The 15,929-nt window shown below is 32.8% G+C and overlaps 1 protein-coding gene across 3 annotated transcripts in view; it reads right to left on the bottom strand.

The window, feature by feature from the left end:
- Window positions 1–15,929, bottom strand: part of LOC114334652 (kelch-like protein 26) — a 297,957-nt gene that overhangs the window by 200,015 nt on the left and 82,013 nt on the right. The window contains exon 1 of one of the 3 annotated variants that reach the window (XM_028284744.2): window positions 632–984. The exons of 1 other annotated variant lie outside the window; for it this stretch is intronic. The gene's annotated coding sequence lies outside the window, so the exon portion shown is untranslated. Of the gene's footprint in view, window positions 1–631; window positions 985–15,929 lie in introns of those variants that run through there. One more of the 3 variants, XM_028284743.2, reaches the window with a different exon arrangement.

The following is a 15,929-nucleotide window of genomic DNA, read 5'->3' as shown; positions in this document are numbered from 1 at the left end:
ATAATGTTATGACCTACTCTCGCATTGAGTGATTCAAATTTTCAAGGTCTAAGCTCTGCTAATACTTTTATACCCCCTTAAAATTGTTAAAGTAACAAAACAATTAAAAATTTTATATATTTGTATAGAGAATAAAGTACTCAATTAGATGTATTATTACAAATATTTGTCACCTACAGCTAAATTTAATTTTTTTTTTATTTTAGAAAAAGTCATTAAGGGTTTAGAAACTTTAGAATCTTTTCAACCATATAAACTAATAAAAACCGTACCTATCTATCAGCATTAGACATAATACAGAACTGTTGAATTTTACAATTTATTCAAGGTTGATATTCTTTACTCAGTATTAGCTCAAATTAACTGTGCTATTAGTTTTATGACTTGTAGTTGGTTAAGGAGTGTTCACAAGATATACTATAATACTAACAATAAAGATTCAAATCATTTATTAAGACCAGGCCCTATTAAATTAGTTTTTAAATGAGTACTTTCAAATCTGGATCTGGAATTTTACCTAGGTACCAATAAGTTTTAAGTACCTACACCTTCAATACAAAAAAATACACAAAATCCCTTCAATATAATCTCTACTTAAAGCTAACTAAATCAAGTAATTTTTAGTACTTACCAAAACCCAGTATTCCATGAGAAACCCTAAAGAAATTTTAAATTTTCCTGTCTTCTGTTTTCATAGTTTGTGTACCTATGGAAAAAAAGTAAACACCTTGTGTCAATAACATTTGTTCAGAGAACTATTGATGACAAAAACACTGCTTTCACTTTGGACATAGAATATGAGATCAAAACCAGGATAGGTATTTTTGATTGCTAGACGAGAATCAAATTGAGGTCCGGAGTCCGGTGTTGATTTGATGTCACAATCACAACAGCAAATCAAACAGAAACAGAAACAGCGAAGATTGCGAAAGTAACTTTATTTGACCCACAAGAGCTCTTATTTTTGTTCTTCAGACAGTGTTGTCAGGTGTCAGTCAGGTCTATAAGTAAACAAGAACATAGTACTTTATGAAAAACTATAAATATATTTTTTCGAATGGAAGAGGTCTAAAAACGAATTGACTTTTGAAAATGAAGGTCCTACATATTTAATAAAATTGTTTTTTTTTAATAAATGTCTGAAATAAATACTGTTCATGAAAATGTCAGTAGTTGTTTTGTTTTTTACAGGTACAGGTAAATAAGTGTAATGTTGGTTGCTTGTTTATTGAACAAATTTTGTATTTTGTGCAGAGACATGTAAAAGGATAGACTTTGCTAGGGATATGCCACTCAATGTATCAGGGTGTAAAGTCGACATAGGATTGAGTGGTCTAGCCATCTTTGTCAGTCACATAGAAAAGAGATAGATAGACCACCGATCGACTGATTCCAAGATTCCATGCTGTTTCCGCGTACGCTTTTTTGGTGAGTATGCCGAGTCTACGCTTAATATGTCAATGTTTTTGTGGGAAGGTGTGGCGAAAACCTTACGCGCGTAATACCATGCCCCGCTAACTCTAATAAAAAACATGTAATCGTATTTATTTTCCTTCCGTTTAGTCAGAGGCGCTGATGTCGGCATTGTGATTGGTGGAACATGACTTTTGACAAATCCTGCGCTATCTGTGAATCTGTAATCTGTGTTCGTGTTCGTTCGTTCGTTGTCGTTCACTTATTTTATATGGTCGGTTATGTGATGTGTTTGGTGTTTGTGTTTAGTTTGTGTCACCATAAAAAGCTGATATTCAGTCGTGTTTTTTGATATTTTTGTTATTTCATAATCGAGTACCCTTTTAAAGGTAAGTTTTTCTGATTGTAGGTACTGTTTATCCAACAGTTTTGTTGTTGGGTCTAATGGCCGATCAGCTGTTGTGTGCAGCCGATAAATTCAACAAGTAAACATATATTTAATCGAAATTAAATACTCATATTTCTTAAAATGTCACATTGTATGTGACATTTTACAAATGTCATTGTATAAATAAATAATTTAGAAACAAAAGTTGTTTGTGTTTTACCTTTATTGTCCACTTGAATAAAATAATATTAAATACCGTAAACATGGCCTACTTTGCCCAGTGGGTTCAACTTTGCCCACTGTAAGGGTTATAATATTTGTAAAAAAAAATACTTGGCAACATAGCAAAGTACCACAGACTTTTACGCGCGCACTAAGAAACACGCAGAAATCAAGACAGTGTGATCTAACCTGTTTGAATGAAGTGTAACGCTTGTAGTAAGGTAAGAAATTTGAACACGTTTTTATAGTTTTTTTAGGGTAAAAGCTAAGCACTACTGGGTATACACCAGTAGGAATATTAACTAAATATTTGTTTATACGTCTTACTTAGTATTCTTTTAACTGAATTTGCGATGAAACGTTTATCAGGGATTACATGTTTCTTCTTTATAAAACAAAATCCAAGTGGGCAATGTTGTCCTGTCATTTGTCTTTAATTTTTTATTCTTTATTTTTTATATAAAATGTTTTAGAGGCATTTAAAAGGAAACGGAAGTGTGCTTTTGAGTTTAACGTCACAAAGTATTAATTTTTACGTAAAACAGTATGTCAGTATGTACCTAATTTTTTTTTTTGTTCAAGGACCAATCAAAATGCCAAGAAAAAGTAGAAAAAAATTGGGAGCAAGGCAGTATGTAAACTACTCCGAAGCCATGCTTGAACGAGCTGTGGTAGCAGTGAGAGGAGGTTTAAGTTCCCGTCAGGCAGAAGAACGTTTTAAGGTGCCACGCCGAACCATTCTGAATAAAATTAAACGAACGCATGTTTCCTCCATTGGCCATCCCCTTACACTCACTAAAATAGAAGAACGTCATTTAGTGGATGTTGTTACAGCAAGTGCAGAATATGGTGCCCCTTTAACAAGCCTGGAGATTAGAATGCTTGTAAAACAATATTTAGATGCCAGAGGAACTCGAGTTGTTTATTTCTCTAACAACAATCTTCCTAGTTGTGACTGGGTCAAGGCTTTTTTGTCACGACATAAGCACATTTTAACTCAAAGGCACTGCCAAAACGTTAAACGATCCAGGGCAGCCAACACTGAAGAAATCATAGAGGGATATTTTAATAATTTAAAAATAACACTTGAAAACATCGAACCTCAAAATATCCTAAATTATGACGAGACAAATCTGTCAGATGACCCTGGTACCCAAAAATGTGTATTTCGACGAGGGACAAAATACCCGGAAAGATACATGAATGCCACTAAAAGCGCAGTCTCTAATGTTCGCAGCTACAGCAACAGGAGAACGTCTACCACTGTATGTCGTTTATAAAGCTGAAAGATTATATGATAGATGGATAACGGGTGGTCCCCCTCGTACATTGTATAATAGAACAAAATCTGGATGGTTTGATGCATCAACTTTCCAAGACTGGTTTTTTAAAGTTGTTTTACCTTGGTCAAAACGGGATAACAGCACAAAGGTTTTGATTGGGGACAACTTGTCCTCACATTTGAATATTGAGATAATAAGGGCTTGTCAAAGGGCAAATATAAGGTTTGTATTTTTGCCACCTAATTCTACAGGGCTTACACAACCACTTGATGTTGGATTTTTCCGGCCTTTAAAAAGAGCCTGGAAAAAGATCCTTACTGATTTAAAAACTAGTCAACCTAACTTAAATTCAGTTGAAAAAACCATCTTTCCTCAATTGCTAACAAAACTAATAGACGCGATTGAGCCAAATTTTCAAAAAAATCTTCAAAGTTCATTTCGTGCAACTGGAATTTGTCCCTTTGACCCACATGAAGTGCTAAAAAAGATGCCAAATGAGAGATTTGCCAAAAGAGTAAGCTCTGAAATTGATAATGCATTATTAAATTTTTTACAACAAAAAAGAAAGGGGATACCATTAAAAAACGAAAGAAAAAGTTGATTATGAACCCGGTCAATCAGTTCAATTTGAAGAAATTGGTCAGAATCAGGAGGGAAGTGGGAACGAGGATTTAGAAGAAGAAACAGAGATGGAGACGAGTGACAACGAAAATTTAGCAGAAGAAATGGAGATGACTAACAGTGACGATGATATTGGTGGGGAGGCAGGTGAATTACATGAAGACGAGCAGAATGAAATGGTTGAAAATATCGAGTCTGATGAAAATATCGAAGTAGATGGAAATAATTTAAAAATTGGTACTTTTGTGGTGGTCCAATTTCTTACAAAAAAAACCGTTAAACATTTCATCGGAATTATAGTAGAAATAAACGACGACATTACATACTACACCGTAAAATTTTTAAGAAAAAATATAAATGGTTTTTTTTTATCCAAACATATTAGACATATCGGACGTCAATTTTGAAGACATTATAAAAATATTAAAGGAACCTTCCAAAAGTAGAAGAGGATATTTTTCTTTTAAAGAAAATTTAAGTTGTTTTCAGTTATAATTTTTCGTGTTTTTTTTTTTAATAAAAGTGTAACATTTTTTTCTATTTTTATAATAAAACTGTAATAATTTTTTTTTAAATTTTTTAATAAAAGTTTCTCCGAAATTGAAGAAAACTCTGAAAAATGGAGCTTTTTGTTCTAGTTTTTATTAAAAAATAAAATTAAAAACGTATATCGTGGGGATTGTAGACAAATTAAAACGTATGCCAGGGGCAAAGTAGTCCTATTACGTTTTAATTTTGCCCTACAGTGAATTTAAAATAGGTGGGCAATGTTGAACTTTTCCGGGGCAACTTTGCCCACCTTGTATTTATTTTTTTTTCTCGGCTGTGTTACAGATTTTTATAAAAAATGATAAGAACATTCTCGGTTAATATTTCGAGAGTTCTCAAAATAATTTTTGTATTTATTTATATGTGCTAAGAAAAGAAATATTTAAATAAAACTGAAATTTGCTGGGCAAAGTAGGCCATGTGTACGGTATTGGAAGTACCGTATGGAGGCTATGCTGTACCTAGCGTGGAGGCTAGATAACGCTACCCTTCCTATCCAATCAACAGCAAGAACGTTTAAAATTTCACACCTATCATGTCGAAGCTACAGACCACTTATGTGGAGGCCAGATTTGTAGTATCCTTCCAATTTTCTAGGTGCTGAAATACGTGACATATTTTTTGAAGGGTAAGATCGCATTCTACCAAATCACACAACACTTTTTTTCTATGCGTAATACACACGCAATCTTTAAGTACGCGGGTTTAAAGATCGCGGTCGCCGTCGGTAGCAAAAAATTTAGAAACTGTCTTCGTGGTTAAATTTTTTATTTTCTGTGTACCCAATTTTGCTGAAATCTTATGTTTTTTATAGTAGAGTTTGATTATTTTTTTGATCAGGTTTTGTTATATATAAGATTAATTTGATTTTTTATAAGTGTGGTAAGCTGTCAAAATCATGATGTGAAGTATAGCACTTGTTTTTGATCTATTTTAATTTAATACAAGATAGGCATAAACAAACAAAATATCATAGATAAGATGGTAATATTTTCATCAGGAGGATAAAACAGCCTATTAATAATTAGGTTTACTCAAAAACAAATAATCAAAATAATTTAGTATAGCTTAAAATAGTGTTTTACGGTTTTCTCAAAACTTATAAAATGTAACTTGTCTCCTTTCAACAATAAACGATTGAATTATTTCTAGGCAATTTGCTTAATTAGTGAAAATATACGTGTAACTTTAAACGCAATAACATGATGGCTCGAGGCTCGTGGCTCGTGGCAGTGATACACGTACGGGTTACGGGTAAGATTTCAAACTTGTTGGATCGACGGCGTACTTACTCGGCGGACTTAAAGTACGCGTACTTGCGGTGATACACGCGCGAAAAAGGTCGCGAGCCATAAGTTCGCGTACTTACTCGCGTGTGTATCACCCCTTTTAGCCAAGTAAGTGAATTCTGTCTAAATCCTGACCCACTACTTTGACAAGGATCTACAGACCGAGCTAGTCCTATAAATTCCACGGCTTCGCGCCATGCTTCACGCAACCGTACTTACTTACTTGTGTTTCGAGTTGTGTGGTCGTGGGCTGATCGAGTGGAGCTAGAATTTGTCAAATTTAAGTAAATAATCGTTTCTACCGTATCTAACATAATTATTAATAAAAAAATACATTAAAAAACAATATTAAAAACTTGAATAATTATATTATATTATATTATAATATAATATTATATTATATTATATTATATTATATTATATTATATTATATTATATTATATTATATTATATTATATTATATTATATTATATTATATTATAATATAATATACAGCTTTTAATATTGCTAATACATATTATTAAAGTTTTTGACATTGTTTTTTATTTACATTAAGTATGTACACCTGGTTCCAAAAAAAACTGATACGACTCTTGACGCGTATTTTGTAGAAAATTGAGCAGTGTATTTTGAAGGATAAATACTTAATATTTACATACTGTCAATGTCACTGCCAAATCTTAAAATTTGTCAGATAGCTTATTCTGTTCCACGGTTATTAGACTTTATTATTAATACTTTCTCCGCAACTGAGGGTACATTATCAACTGTATTGTTTTTAAACAATAGATGATAAAATAAAAATATTGACAGTTCAAAAATGTGAACATTATTGCATTGTGTGTGGCCTAAGTTTGGGCTGAAAACTGAAATGTATTACATTTTTACAAAATTTTGGAATATGTTTAATTACGTAGACCAATTTTAACAGTTGTTTTCAATACAGATTTGAATCATCTACAAATAGTTTCTAATGTCTTTTGATGTCAAATAATTAGGGAAGCTGGAATTCAACAGTTTAGAATTTTACATTGAGTTAATGCAAAATTGTGACGCATGTCAAAATTCTCAATGTATTTTAATTGTATTCATTTTTTTTTCGAATCCTGAGAAAGCTAATAAATATTTTTGAAAAATTTAAACTCAGAATGAAAGACTACATTATTACCGAGGGCTGAAAGTCCCTGAAAACTTCTATAATATTTATTTTAATAAGTTACAGGGCTGAAAATAAAAAAAGTGTGATATTTAATTTCAAATAGTTCATTCAATAGAAACTGCTTGTTTATTCTAAGGGGCTTTCCGCCCTTGGTAATAAAATGTAATCTTTCATCCTGCGTTTAAATTTTTCTAAAATACTTATTAGCTTTTTCATGAATCAGTTGTTTGTTGTTTGTTTATTTTATTATTTGTCTGTCATAATAAATATAATGTCAGATCAATCAAATACACTGCTCAACATGATGAAATCTTACTAAGAGTCGTATCAGTTTTTTTAGGAACCGGCTGTACATACCAAGTCACCTAGGGCTCGATAACATGGAAAGAGTCCCACCAGAGCTCAATCCTTTTAATACCTTAGGTATCTGGGATGAGTCAATTTTCCCCTTAGAGGGAGTGTGAGTCGTATGGTTAAATCTGGATTAGCAATATTAAAAACTTTAATATATTATACATATTATATTAGAGGAAAGGCACCAAATTTGAGACACTTTTTTTGAAAAACAAATATAAAACAGAATATTCAAAATTTTTAAAACATTTATTTCGAAATCTTAAATTTAGTGTTTCTACAACACAACAAAAAATAAATAAAGCGAATAAGACATATATTTTTGCAAAAAAATACATTTAATTTTTTTGCGACATTTAATATTAAAAATAAAAGGTCGCTTAATTTGAGATAGCCAGGTATCCAAATTTGAGACAGGTACCCCAATTTGAGATACTATTCAAAAAAGCCCTTTCCTTCGCAGAAAAGACAAATAAATGTGCTGGACTTTATTTCTCCACAGTCTTCATGTGCCCACCTGCCACATTGGTAACACTTTGCCCATCGTTCTCCATATTTATCGTCGGAAAATTTTCCGGTGCAAAATAGACATTCCGCGTCGTTCTCTCCACTTTCGTCAGACGATGAAACAGCTAATGGAAAGTCTTCGCTGCTATCTGAACTTGAACTCGAAGAAACTTTCCGTTTCCTTGTTGATGTTATGCCTTTTGATGTAGAAGGTTGACCTGCGTCTTCGTGTACTGCTATTTCTTCTTCGGACGTTGCTGTTTTTTCTGATCTAACACTTTTTGTTGAACTGTTTTTTTCTGGAGCTAATACACAATCCAAGTTTAGCTGGGGTACTAGTTTTTTTGCTTTTTTCTTCTGCAAACTTTGCTCTAATTCTTCTTTGTAGGGTGTTAGAGTAACTACTGAAGCCTTTCCTGATCTGGCATTTGGCTTTTTAGTGGTGTCTCTCTTGTATATAGGGATGGGACAGATGTATTTCGGAGACACAAGTTGTTGATGAGGTAGTGGTGGACTAGGAGTTCTATGTTCTCGCATTTGATGATTTGGTTGTTCATGGTTTCGTTCTATTATTTGTTCGTCCCTTTCGTTTTGTGTTTCCAAGTACTCTTGAATTCCAAATTCAAAGTCCCTAAAAATATGGCGACAAATAGGGACCATTTCAGTTTTTTGGAAACCATTGCAAGATATTTCCATCGTCGCAGCTTTGTTATACGCTTTACAAAAAATACTGGCAATGGCATAAGGCGACACAACACTCAACTGATTTTCTCTAAGCCAGTTTTATATTTCTTGTGCGTAGTAAATTTTCAGCGGTGCCATAAATGCAACATCCAACGGTTGCATTTTATGTGTAGAATGTGGTGGGAGGCAAATAATCGTCACATGATTCTGTTTGGCCAAATCTATTAGAGCAACGTTTCTCGTATGAGAATAGTGGCCATCAAGGACGAGAAGAACAGGGTCTGCAGCTGAAGGTTTAGTGAATTTTATGAAGTGTTGTAGCCATCTAGTGAAAATATCGGCCTGTACCCAACCTGACACATGGCATTCTACGACTGCTCCAGTGGGAACTCCTAGCATCAACTCTGTTTTCATATGTTTTTCTAGGGAAGATTAATAATGGTGGTACGAAAACTCCTGCAGCATTCATACATGAAATAACAGTAATCAGCTTGCCCCTTTCTGCTGAAGTAAGTGACGAAACCTGCTTCTTCCCTCTCAAAGAAATGACTTTGCTATGTTTGTGCTGAACAATTGTAATACCTGTTTCGTCTACACTGAATATACGTTGTGCAGGGTTAGTAAGCTTAAGATATTCTGGTTCATACAGGTCAAAGAACTTGGATACATTTTCATGGGTAAACGATTTTACTCGAGCAGATGACATTCCCTGAGGAGTACGCATTGAAAGCGTCGGATGCCTTTTCAGAAAGAGTCTCAACCATTTCTTTCCGGCTGATTTTTTGACTCCGCTAAATGGATGTGGTATTGAGTTTCGTATTGCAAGTTGAAATGCCAGTCGTTTTATATCACGCGCTCTTAGCCCGAAATAACATTGCTCCATAGTTAGGGCATACTCAAGCAACTCATTTTCTACTTCCAAAGGAAGAATAGGTCGGCGGCCACTTGATATCCCGACGAGTTCTTCTGGAGTCTTGTCTGATTTCACATATCGTTCTAAGGTACCTTTTGGTACTCCAAAAACTTTTGAGGCCTTCAAATAGCCCATCTCTCTATTTCTTACTGTATTTACAGCCCGTATCATATCATTTGCATTCCATTTTTTATTTTTGGCGGCATCTACAAACAAAAAAATACATAAAAATAAAAATTTTACACGGGGTCCTAATTTGAGATACTCTCAAATTTGGAACCTACAGGTGTCTCAAATTAGGATTTTTCCGTCAAAAAATAAAACGGATTTTTGTTGGTTATGTATGCCACATAATTACCGTTTAATTTGGATAAAATGTATTAACTAATATTAAACTACCAAAAAAAAATTACTGGAGTAGATGTAATCATCTTACCTTGATGTATTGTAAGTTTTTATAAATTCTGAAAAACTTTGTGTATGGTGTAAATCAAATTAACGTCGACAAAACAACAACGGTCACTTCTAAAGGGCGCTTTACAGCTTGCAATTCTACCTGCAAGACGCAAGAAAGTTGCCTAAAGGCATGCGCAGTATGTCGTCAGTTGATTATTGCATGCAACTTCTTGCAATTGCGCGATAATCGGTTTGGTGCCATTTTTTCTGCAAGTTTTCATGCAAGTCTAGGGGAATTTGATTTTTCCACAATATCAAATGTCATTGACGACACGGATTCACGAATACATGCCGATCAGCTGTTTTCTGTTTGTGAAATATATCAACGATGGAAATGAATGAATATAATGAAATGGCACTTTCTGAGATTCTATAATTATTGTAAATTGTATATTAAGCTACGGAAGCTCTCTCTCCTCTAGCTAAGTACCTTAAGACCGCTTTACAGCTTGCAAGAAAACTTGCTGCAATTTCTTGCATGAAAGACTTTCATGCAAGTCTATTGCATGGTCTTTTACAGCTTGCAACCCGGCTTGCATGCAATTTGAAAGTTTTACCCTTAACCTAACTTATAAACTTTTGTTTTTTTCTAATTACTTTATTGCTGTTTATTTAACTTGGTAAATTTCGAAATGCCAAGACTATCAGAAATAACCAAATATAAAAGGAAAAAGGCGATAGCAGCAACTTTAAGTATTATTATTGCTGCAGCCAGCCTTTTAGTCACTAATTTAGAACGCCGAGATCGGAGATGGTGAGTAAAATCTTAGTTGAACAAGAAGAGGGGTAATAATGTATCTCCAACAGAAGAATTTATCCAAGTAGATGATGAAAATGACTCTAATTTTCTAGGAATGAATGTACATTTTAATAAACTCTTGGGAAAAATTGAACAATTACAAAGAAATCTATATTTCGAAATACTATTTCTGCGAAACACAAATTAATTATTATCCTAAGGTACTTAGCTAGAGGAGAGAGGGCTTCCGTAGCTTAATATACAATTTACAATAATTATGGAATCTCAGAAAGTGCCATTTCATTATTCATTCATTTCCATCGTTGATATATTTCACAAACAGAAAACAGCTGATCGGCATGTATTCGTGAATTCGTGTCGTCATGACATTTGATATTGTGGAAAAATCAAATTCCCCTAGACTTGCATGAAAACTTGCAGAAAAAATTGCACCAAACCGATTATCGCGCAATTGCAAGAAGTTGCATGCAATAATCAACTGACGACATACTGCGCATGCCTTTAGGCAACTTTCTTGCGTCTTGCAGGTAGAATTGCAAGCTGTAAAGCGCCCATTAGGATAATAATTAATTTGTGTTTCGCAGAAATAGTACAGTGGAACCCCGATAAGTCGGCCCCCGATAACCCGGAAGTCCGGCTAACCCGGACCGATTTTCATCAGATAAACATTTTGATTTTCAGTACATATTTTGTATTTTGACAACGACAGCCAATCTGGGCGCCGAAATGTTAATAAAATTATTTTTCAATTTAATTGTGTCTTATTTCCCATCAAAATACATAGTTAATTATCAGACAAATTTCAGCAATAAAAATTTATGTATTATAATATTTGAGAGATAATACGTGTCTGTGTAATTTGAACTACATAATATACCATAGTAAAAATGACTCATGGCACACAACGTTCATTGTCGTGTTATCGAAAACAACAGGCATATGTAAGTATCCTTTATTTATTTGAAACTGTCTTAGCATTGTTTAGAAAAGATTAAAAGACTATTAAAATTCTTTTTCAAACAATGGTCTTAGTCTTCACTGTTATTAAATAACATAACTTCGTTGCGATTGAGACGGTATTGTGTGTAGTAAAGTCGCATTGTTCGCTTCCGTTCTGTAATCGTTCGTAAATCTATTCAGATTTTGTGTTTGCAATAAAACGTAAAAATGTTGTTTTTGTTTCAAAATGATATCAAAAGACAGTCTGGACAATCGGTGCAAAGCTAATAAAGCTAAAAATGAGACTCTCGACGACGCGACACTTTGTATGTGTGATTTTTTTTGTGCGAAGCGCGAACGTGGTTTACCAGTGTCTGTGTGCCAATTATAACGGAGTTTATCTGTAAGCATACCATATTTTATTAATTTTTACCATTTTCTCCGGCTAACCCGGATTTTCGATAACCCGGATCGGCCGCGGTCCCGATTAATCCGAGTTAACGGGGTTCCACTGTATTTCGAAATATAGATTTCTTTGTAATTGTTCAATTTTTCCCAAGGGTTTATTAAAATGTACATTCATTCCTAGAAAATTAGAGTCATTTTCATCATCTTCTGTTGAAGATACATTATTACCCCTCTTCTTGTCCAACTAAGATCTTACTCACCATCTCCGATCTCGAAAAGGCTGGCTGCAGCAATAATAATACTTAAAGTTGCTGCTACCGCCTTTTTCCTTTTATATTTGGTTATTTCTGATAGTCTTGGCATTTCGAAATTTACCAAGTTAAATAAACAGCAATAAAGTAATTAAAAACAACAAAAGTTTATAAGGTAGGTTAAGGGTAAAACTTTCAAATTGCATGCAAGCCGGGTTGCAAGCTGTAAAAGACCATGCAATAGACTTGCATGAAAGTCTTGCATGCAAGAAATTTCAGCAAGTTTTCTTGCAAGCTGTAAAGCGGTCTTAAGCGCCAACTAAAAGCAGATCTAATACTAACTTCACAGAATGATCAGTTTTCAATATTTTCACTAGATGTCAACCCATCGTACACAAATATACGACGGTGTCTCAAATTAGGCGCCTGTCTCAAATTTGGCGCCTTTCCTCTATATTTTATTATAATAATTATTATATTATACCGCAGTTTTTTTATATGAAAATGCAAAGCACAATATACCTATATTACAATTTGCAGAGTAAATGCTTATTGGTTTTTTTAATAAAATAATACAAATTGTATGTAGAGTAGCTAAGCGTTGGGTAGTAGCAAAAGTAGCTACGCCACATGAGGCACGAAAATGATGAAATTAATTCTATTTTTTTTCGTGGAGATTTTTTTAAAATAGATAACATCATTACAAAATATTTTGTTATTAATATATGTAATTGTTTGTTATTATTTACTGAGCCTTTATAATTTTGACTAAGCCATTTTTATAAGCTACTAGCTGACCCGGTGAACTTCTTTGCACCTTAATGTGTCATAATTAGATAATCTGTCATAATTGTGATTCTAGATCAGTTCTTGAACGCAATTGCTAGAAATCAATTACTCAAAATCAACTGCTCGAAAATGAATTGCTAGACATGAAAATTGATCGAAATGCAATTTGCTCGAATAAAAAAGAAAATTATATGTCTAAATATTTTTTCACAATAATGCAAAATTTGTAGGTATGGTCGAATGAAATTCGATAGTTTTAAGGCATTCCAGAAGCCGCTACAGATAAAATGTTTTAACAACTCATTAATCATTCAGAATTAGTCGATGGTTATTAAAAGTTAAAATAATTAAGACGATAACTGGACGATAACGATTTAATGAGTGAAATTTAATTTTTTTTTCTACTTTAATGACAAAAAAGCAAACTCATTAGCAGAACCCAATTAAAAATTATTTTGCATATCATATTTGAAACAGTATTTGGTTGAAAAATCTCATTTTTGCTGGCAAAAAATATATTAATTTGTCTGGAGTAAATTACAGTTCTGTTTATCTTAAAAGGGATATGTTATCAACATTCACACAGTGTTGCCAAACTAGATTTTGTTATTTTGAGTGTAAATTTTCCCAGCGATCTCCGAGGGTACAATACATAAAAAAGATACATAATATGACAAATTATATGATATTCCACGTATACAGTACGTAAATCGTTCAGCTGGACATAGGGAACATACAATATATAGATTTAGATAGATACATAAATACATACATTGTATTATATTGAGATAATTGAGGCAACTGAGCTTTCTCGATGACAATATGGTTGTTAAGGGGCATTAACCTTAAAATTGACAAATCATTTCGACTGACACAAATAAACGTCAAAATATGAGAATATAGTAGGTAGCTAAATATTTTTGTCCTAAGAGAATGGAAAAACTGTTTAGTTTTTAAAGTAAAATAAATTTTATTATTTTAATTCATACCTTAACCTTTAACTACACGCGCTGGCGTATTTTTGTACGCCATATATAAGAATTCCATTACAAATATATTTAAAAATTTAATTTTTGTCTTTGTTTATTTATCTAACCTATCACTGGAATGTGCTTTACACTGGGTATAGTTTCGTTATAATCGGCTTTCTAGGAAGATCGTAATTTACAGTTTATTATTTGTTGTTTCCGGTGGTGGATAACATACGCCACAATTATAGTAATACAATTAGTAATATAAGTACATATTTCAAATGTTTTTTAGTCATTATGGCACAAAATATATTTTTCTTTATAAACAATACTTTTTCCCAGGTAAAAAATATTTCAAAAAAATTTTTATTAGCAATTTTATTTATCATGGAATCAGATTCCTGTTATATATCCCAATTTGCTTACTGAGAAGGAACTCCAAGTATTCGCTGACGCCAAGTAAGGTTTATAACAAACAAATAAGTGTAATTTAAAAAAAAAATAAACAAATCCGCTGTTTTTAAGTGTATTTTCTTGTGGCGTATAAAGTAGGTACGCCACGCGTGTAGTTATGTTATATTTTGATGCGCGGGTAGTTAAAGCTTAAGGGCCGGTTGTTCGAACGCTAATCAACAATGATCACTATCAAATATTTAATTACTGTCACCAAAACTGTCAATGTCAACTTTTATTGGGTTGCTGAAAACATAATTGATTATAATTATGAGATTAGTTAATCAATTAACATAACAATTATTAACATAATTGATTAAGTAATTTCATAATTATAATTAATTATGTTTTCAGCAACCCAAACAAAGTTGACATTGACAGTTGGTGACAGTAATTAAATATTTGATAATGATCATTGTTGATTAGCGTTCGAACAACCGGCCCTAAAATTCTAAATATTAATTAATTATGACAATAACAAAAAATATTATCAATCATTTAATACATGTAATAGTGTACATGATATTTTTCGTTAGTTCATCTAATAAACATAAATAAACTGGATGGTTTGCCCAGGCGAAAGCAAGATTTTTTGAAAATTGCGTAGAATTAAAAAATTCATATTTTATCCAATTTGAGTCCAAAAGTTAATCTGTTGCACTTTTCTTTTATGAAATTTCCCGTTCGTTCTTTTTCTGTGCTCAGAATTTTGCTACGGCTTACGGTTCGCTATTTCGGAAACGGACTGCGCTATAGAAGAAAAAATAGCAGCGTTTTGTTCTACCTGCCAAATTTCATAAAAATCGGTCAATTCGTTTCGGAAGAGTATGGCAACAAAGATGTAACATATTTAAATGGCTATTAAAAAATAACGGTTGAAGATAAAAAAGTGAAAATTTAGAATTGTATGTATCTTTTGCTTCCAGATCATACAAAATTAAGAAAAAACGGTTTGTCAAAAAATTTAAAAAATATATCAGGGGACAAGCCCCCTTATGACGTACGGGCATGCAATCAGAGTTATGCCTATTCCCAGTCCGGTAGAATACACGTGTAAAAAATATTTAAATGGCTATTAAAAAATAACGGTTGAAGATAAAAAAGTGAAAATTTAGAATTGTATGTATCTTTTGCTTCTACATCATAAAAATTAAAAAAAAAACGGTTTGTCAAAAAATTAAAAATATATATCAGGGGGCGGCAAGCCCCCTTATGACGTACGGGCATGAAATCAGAGTTATGCCTATTCCCAGTCCGGTAGAATACACGTGTAAAATTTCATAAAAATCTGTTGAGCCGTTCTCGAGTTATAAATGGTGTAACTAACATAACTCGATATATTAGATGTAAAATATTTAAATGGCTATTAAAAAATAACGGTTGAAGATAAAAAAGTGAAAATTTAGAATTGTATTTATCTTTTGCTTCTACATCATACAAAATTAAGAAAAAACGGTTTGTCAAAAAATTAAAAAAATATATCAGGGGGGCCAAGCCCCCTTATGACGTACGGGCATGAA

This window comes from Diabrotica virgifera, chromosome 7 (assembly GCF_917563875.1).
Source record: "Diabrotica virgifera virgifera chromosome 7, PGI_DIABVI_V3a".
Classification (NCBI taxonomy): domain Eukaryota; kingdom Metazoa; phylum Arthropoda; class Insecta; order Coleoptera; family Chrysomelidae; genus Diabrotica; species Diabrotica virgifera.
Note: the sequence above shows the minus strand (reverse complement) of the source record. Positions and strands in the feature narration are given on the sequence as shown.